The sequence below is a fragment of the Aulostomus chinensis genome, chromosome 9 (genome assembly GCF_037954235.1).
Source record: "Aulostomus chinensis isolate RoL2024-O1b breed Wild chromosome 9, RoL_Achi_v1.0, whole genome shotgun sequence".
Classification (NCBI taxonomy): domain Eukaryota; kingdom Metazoa; phylum Chordata; class Actinopteri; order Syngnathiformes; family Aulostomidae; genus Aulostomus; species Aulostomus chinensis.
In genome coordinates this window covers 28,452,452-28,458,451 of record NC_141328.1, presented here as the reverse complement: position 1 = coordinate 28,458,451, position 6,000 = coordinate 28,452,452, and the positions used below count along the sequence as shown (strand labels likewise).

Genomic DNA, 6,000 nt, shown 5'->3' with positions numbered 1-6,000 from the left:
TTAGACTATTCTGAGCTGCACGATTAATATAACCACTTGGGTTTGTGTGTGTTACAGCTGTGTGTGTGTGTGTGTGTGTGTGTGTGTGTGTGTGCGCGCGCACGCTATCCAATGTACACACTACATGTGTCTCCGAGGCTGTCGTGCTCTGTAAAGCTTCCTCTTTGGGAATATACTATCTTCTCTGTGACAGAAATGCACCGAGGTCTCTGATTGGCACACAGTAAATCCCTCGGTGTGCCATTGGGAGGCCACCAACTGGAGTGTGTTCATAAATGTGTGGGTGAGGGGTGCATGTGCGCAAATGCCACAGATCCCAATGGAATTGGGTTGATTTTTTAGGGCTTCCAAGCCGCACAAGGATCTTACAAGCATGTATGTGTCCATTTGTTATCTTACTGTCCACATGCTGAGTTTGAGAGTGCTGCCAGAGAACGGTGCAGACGACAAATCCCTTGAATCGGTTCTCCATGAGAGAAAAGGAGAGAAAGAGAATGCTTAAAGATGATATGGCAGGATCAGAGAGTGACTGTGTGGTAACGAAAGGGGAGAAAGAAGGAAAAAAGGAGAGCATTGGAGGACTGGAACAGAAGGACAGAAAGGAAAGATCAGTAATCTGAACTCATTGACAGAGTAACAGATTAGCTCAGCGGGTGAGATGATATATGAGTGGCAGCAGGCCTCCTCATGCACAAAATCACCACCCAATATGGATCAATTACTCTGTCATCCCAGTGTGCAACCATACATCATCACCTTGATAATATCTCTCTCTCTCTCTCTCTCTCTCTCTCTCTCTCACACACACACACACACACACACACACACACACACACACACACACACACACAGAGGCAGTGGTTTGCTGGCTCCACTTCATTTATGTTGTGTTTGTTTTACAAAGTCCTCCCTACCATCAAACTTCTCAGGCCTCATCTATCTGTTTCTCTTGTTGCCAGAGAAAGAACTACACACACACACACACACACACACACACACACACACACACACACACACACACACACACGCACACACACATGAGCACACACACACACACACACGCACACACACACACACACACACACACACACACACACACATACACACACGCACATGCACACACAGAGTGAGAGAACACAGTTACACCCCAGAGCCAGCAGAATGAACTGCACTGGCCAGAGCGACTGCAGCTGGATAAAGTCATTTGTTGTGAGTAAACTTCTTTGGGCAGTTCAGGTCATTTGAGACAGTGTAAGAGAGTGAAACCACGCACACACACACACACACACACACACACACACACACACACACACACACACAGGTCAGTTTGGCTGGGCATGGTGTCGATCTCCCCACTGCTCCTGTTTGTGTAGTCTACTGGGAAATGTCCATAGCTCAGCTAAAGTGAGTTCAATTTAATTTGAACTTCACACAGCTGAGAGAGGTGGGGGTGGCGGCCGGGGGGGAAGGGGGGTCTCAGGGGACTCTGGGGGGCTGAGGGTTGAGGAGTGACACAACATTTCAGACATTCCCCATGTCCAGCCTCGGGCCCCCTGAGAAGCCTGGCTGATGCATCTGCACTTGTGGGTATGTGTGTGAGAGACTGTGAACATCATGGTTGTGAGTTGATAGAATGAAAGTCTGCCATAGTTGTGAGTGTGTGTGTGTGTGTGTGTGTGTGTGTGTGTTTGCATCTGGTAAGTCTTCCAGTCTAGACTGACTAGAGACGACTAGTAGCCTATAACAGGTCTTGGTACAGTCCTCGGTCCTCTTGACTTCACTGTACAGTAAAGTACTTCTGTTGATTGCGTGTCCCCCACAGCCTGTTGTTTCCTCGTGTGGCCGCTAGGGGGCGCTGCTCCACTTCGGAGCGGGCGGTCTGGCAGCGCTCTTCATCCTGCAGGCGGACGAGCTGGAGCGCAACAACAGTCTGTCTGACTCTCGGGCTGCATCGCACATCTGTCCCACCACTTTCTCACCGCTCCCCTGAACGAGGATTGAAGGGATTCTGGGCGCGACGCCTGACGGGGAGGTTGAAGTTGGATTTCTCCTTCTATGTTGGCTCATAAACTAAGTTTCCTGCCTCACTCGCCGCGCAGAGGAGGAGGAGAAGACCGGAACTTTCAGAGGACCCTTCCTTGCACCGGAGTAGCCGCGGGAGCAGCGCGCTGGTTTTCCTAAAGGAGGTCACATCTGGCTGTGGAGCCGTGTCTGTCCAGCCCGGCTGCGGAGGTGGATGCTATGGTGTAACTTTTCCTCTCCAGACGAACCCGAGCGGCCGGTGTGTGAGCGCGTCTCCTGGTGCTGGAGAGGGGATGCGAGCCTCTCTTCCGACTCGGATAGCGCAGCGGCTATGAGGAGAGAAGTCTACCTGCTGGGCTAACAGAACAAGACCACACCGCACCAACAGGTACGGATGTCTGGATAACCCCCCCCCCCCCAACACACACACACACACACACACACACACACACACACACACACACACACACACACACACACGCACACGCACACACCTACCTGCATAGAGCAGCCTGGTGCATGTCATAATAAAAAGTATAGTTTATACCCTCCGTGCACGAGTGTGATTGTATAACTCTGTTCTCTGGAAACCGTGTCAGCGCAGGCTGGATTAGACTTCACCTGCTCCCGAGGGCTTGATTGTCCAAAGGCGTGAGAGTTACGCAAAGGGGTTGAACACGGTAATATCCCGGCGTGAGTACCCGCTTTATAATCACGGTTCATAAAAAAGACAAATGATTGCGGTTTTACAGGGTGTTGCACAGCCCTGTATACCCCCCCCCCCATCTCACACACACACACACACACACACACACACACACACACACACACACTCTGGGGGCACGCGGGTGTGCATCGCAGGTCGCAGCTGTGCGTATTTGGCGCCAGCTCCACTGCGCCGCTTTCTGAAGTAGAGCCGGTGTTCAGCGCTGGCAAACGGATCCTTGCCGCCTGGTTTTGGGGAGCTGTGGCGTATCCAGGTGCTACATGATTCACGGAGGAGGACCAGAAAAGGTGTCCCCTCTTTGTGACGCGCTGCTACCTGTCTGCCATTTTCACTCAGCATATTCGGACGTGTCTGAGGAGGAACATGATGATCAATATGCCGGTGGCTTAGTGGCGTCAGTCTGGAGGCTGAGAGGTGTGGAAGGTGTTGCCCACTGGATGCGCTCCCTCTCACTGCAGCCTGCTGCTCAGTGGCCCGTGACGGCCTTTTCATGAACTTGTATGTGCACACAAGCTTTTTTTGGGGGGTGGGGGGGGGGGTGGGATTCAAACAAAGACGGTCATTCTAACTGCGAATCTAATTTTGACATCCTTGCTGCTCCATCTGCCGCTCGCTCCCTCTGTTTTCATAAGCTGCTGTTGAGAACACGGAGGAGATGAGGCGGAGAAACCGAGCAAGGAGGCAAGAAAATAAGGAGGAAGAGAACTGACAGTGAGACATGACTGACAGCGGAAAGAGATGCAGGGAGCTGGCGAGCGGAGGAGGGAGGGAGATTGGATGTTGGGTTTTATGGGGAGATAAGAATACATTAAAGAAAACGAATATGCGGTTAGTGATTAGTTGCTCCTAGAAATGCTCATATGTATTTTTAATGTGGCCACAGGCTGATGAATGACGTGGTGAAATGTTATAACATTACTGGCTAGTTCGATAAACACCTTCTGCACAAATTACTCTATTGATCATTGCTTTTTGCTTTACATCTGCACGTATTCAGAGTAAATTTAACTTCCTGAGACGCACATTTCTTAAAGATGGAGGGTTATGACAGCGAGACCGTTGAGAGGAGAAAGCATCAGGCCATGAGGGATGGGAACTCTTCAATTCCCCAGGACACAACTGTATTTAGATTATTTCTATTTTTATAGAGTAGTACATTTCTATGTATATATGTACGGGTTTTTGCATATTTTGTTCAAATCTACATTTTTGTTGCAACATTTACAACTTTGCCTCATTCATCACTGACTGCACTGAGGTGAAATCCAGACTGCACAGTACCATCACCACCACCATCATCTCTCACTCGCTTGTTCTATCCTTCTCTTCCAATCAGTCCTGGTCATGAGCTTAGAGATTCTGTCCAAAGAGAGAGAGAGAGAGAGAGAGAGAGAGAGAGACAGAGAGAGAGAGACAGAGAGAGAAAAATACAGTAACCAGAAGAAATAAAACATGTTCCATAAAAGGTGATTCCTTTTTTATTTGCCACCTTCTGTAGCTGTGCATGATGAGAGAATGGAAAAAGGACAAGAATGAGAAATGAGTTAGAAAAAGGTCTTGGTAGAGAGAGAGAGAGAAAGAGGAAGGAAGGAGAAAAGCAGATGAAAACAGGAAAGCTACAGGGGATAAATAAGAACAAATAAAAAGCATGTGTCCTATAAACGGTATTCTGTATTTCATTGGCCATCTCCAGCAGCTGTGTGTGGAGGCCCAGAGGGGGCGAGTCGCCTCTCTGTATGTGTGTAACCCACATAAAGAAATTGTTTCTGGGAGAACGGCCGTAAATTCATTCCTAGCCGCCAGCACTGCTCTTGTTCCACCTCCCAAAGGTGAGCTATAACATCCAAACATATATTTTTTAGATTCTTAACACATACACACACACACACACACACACACACACACACACACACACACACACACACACACACACACACACACACACACACACACAGCTTCCTATAGCTGTCCTTAGTAGGATATTCCTCTGACTTCGGTTCAAGTGGAGAGCCGAATCCTAATCTCAGAAATCACATTTGCTGCATTTGGACAAAAATAAGCAACAAAACCTTTACACAAACACACACACACACACACACACACACACACACACACACACACAACACACAGGACTTGGCTCCCAGATGGCGGGTGTGGGACAGTAATGGTGACAGCGACAACAACATCAGCAGCACCTGCTGTGGAGGAGAACAGCAGCAGCTGCTGAGCTCACAGCTCCAGGATTACTGTAGCCTGAGCAAACTCCATTACTTCCTCTATTACCCAGGTATACACAGGCCGCAAAAAAGCACTTTACAGAAGTGCTGTTTACCCAGCATCCCCGTGCCACACGCAGGCTTCCCATCGAACACAGAGCCAAAAGGGGCAGAGGAGAACCTCCCCGCCATCCTGGATCTCTGGAGGTCTGTAGCGCTAAAGGCCGGTTAACTCGCGAATTCTTCATAATGAAGTTGTTGATTCAATCACAGCTTCTTGAACGTGAGCGTTGGCTGCTTTTTCTGTTTTGTGTGACTGTACAAAGAAATAAACACAATCGGCTTGATGAGGCCAAGCTCACAGTTTACACCTGTAAAGGTTTTCACACTGACCAGAGACGCACAGCAGCAGCCACAATAAGGATGTTTATGGACGTGTTCACATGTAGAAACGTGTGCGGAGAAAGAAAAGCGCAGTTATGTTTCTTGCATCAATCAGTGGAATGGTTCACAGTGCGTCGACGAGGATGAACGCGCCTTCATAAATGCTGAATGATGCACAGTTGAGGTACGTCGACCGCAGTGCAATAGTGTGTATTTATCGGAATAAATACTCAGTTAACAACAGTAATTGTGAGGTGAGTGTCAGTGACGAGGGTGTCCAGCGTGGGTTACAGGTTTCTTGTGTGAGCGTTGAGCCTCAGAAGTGAAATGTTCCTGTATCATTTGATCGTTTACTGAACTGAAGTTCATTCAGACCTTCATCAAGTCTCTCAGACCTGTGCTGCAGGTTACAGCCACGTAACATCGCTCTGACAAAGAAGATTATTCTCATCATCCAAAATAAGACTTTTCGAAAGAATTCTTTAAAAGGTCAATCAATTGACAGAAACTTATAAGCAACAGCTGATAATGAGTGTGTGTGTGTGTGTGTGTGTGTGTGTGTGTGAGAGCATTTTCAAAGGCTATCGACGTGATTGCAGTGCCAGCACATTACAGCTGACAAGCTCGCGCAAAACAGTGGACGAGGATGTT

At 48.5% G+C, this 6,000-nt stretch overlaps 1 protein-coding gene across 2 annotated transcripts in view; it reads left to right on the top strand.

Annotated features, from left to right (window-relative positions):
* Positions 1 to 1,941: 1,941 nt before the first annotated feature.
* Positions 1,942 to 6,000, top strand: part of LOC147256659 (chemokine-like protein TAFA-2) — a 73,514-nt gene continuing 69,455 nt past the window's right edge. For both annotated transcript variants that reach the window (XM_086212817.1, XM_086212818.1), the window contains exon 1: positions 1,942 to 2,410. The gene's annotated coding sequence lies outside the window, so the exon portion shown is untranslated. The remainder of the gene's footprint in view (positions 2,411 to 6,000) is intronic.